Here is a 742-nt window from a genome sequence, read left to right on the forward strand (position 1 = left end):
TTTTTTATGAAAACAAGATTTGTTTCTGTCATTCTTGTCTCTTTGCAGTTCATGGAATTTTTTAACTGGAACCTAAATTTTTTTCTACAATACATTATCTATAAATCATGTTTGAAAAATTGTGACACACATAACAGCCAAAAATATAAAATAAAAGCCAAAAATCCTTTTTCTGACATGTATTTGTAGAAAACAACACCTGACTTGTTTGGTTGGTATCAATATGAATCACTTTTTCTACAGATTTTACTCCTTTAGACTCCCTGAACAGGAATTTCAATCAGCTAATTTAATGTAGTATACAGTCATACTCAGTGGGATCGGTAATCTTTCTCCCTATCTACGTCCCCCGATCTTGTGCCTGTGCAGGGTGAGATTGGGTGACGCAGGAAGAAGAACCCTGAAGAAGAGAGAAGATGTCGGTGCCCAGCAAGGACGAATACCGGGATGACACGAAGAAACCTGATGGATAGACAAATCTGTGGGATACAAGATGTGTTTTTTTTGTTTTAAGTTTAGTTCCACTTCAATATATGTGAACTATAAATCAGGAACTGTTTGAATTTTTTTAAGATAAGCTGTTTATTTCAATAAAGGATATATAAAAAAAAAACATTTAATTTGGTGGTTCATAATTTATGCCAGTAAAATCCCAATGTATGTGTATTTATGTTTGGATTTGTAAATGTTGAGGGATAAGGCATAATTTGGGCAAAAAACTGGATTAAAATTTTATTGTTAT

Source organism: Pyxicephalus adspersus, chromosome 2, assembly GCF_032062135.1.
Source record: "Pyxicephalus adspersus chromosome 2, UCB_Pads_2.0, whole genome shotgun sequence".
NCBI lineage: Eukaryota > Metazoa > Chordata > Amphibia > Anura > Pyxicephalidae > Pyxicephalus > Pyxicephalus adspersus.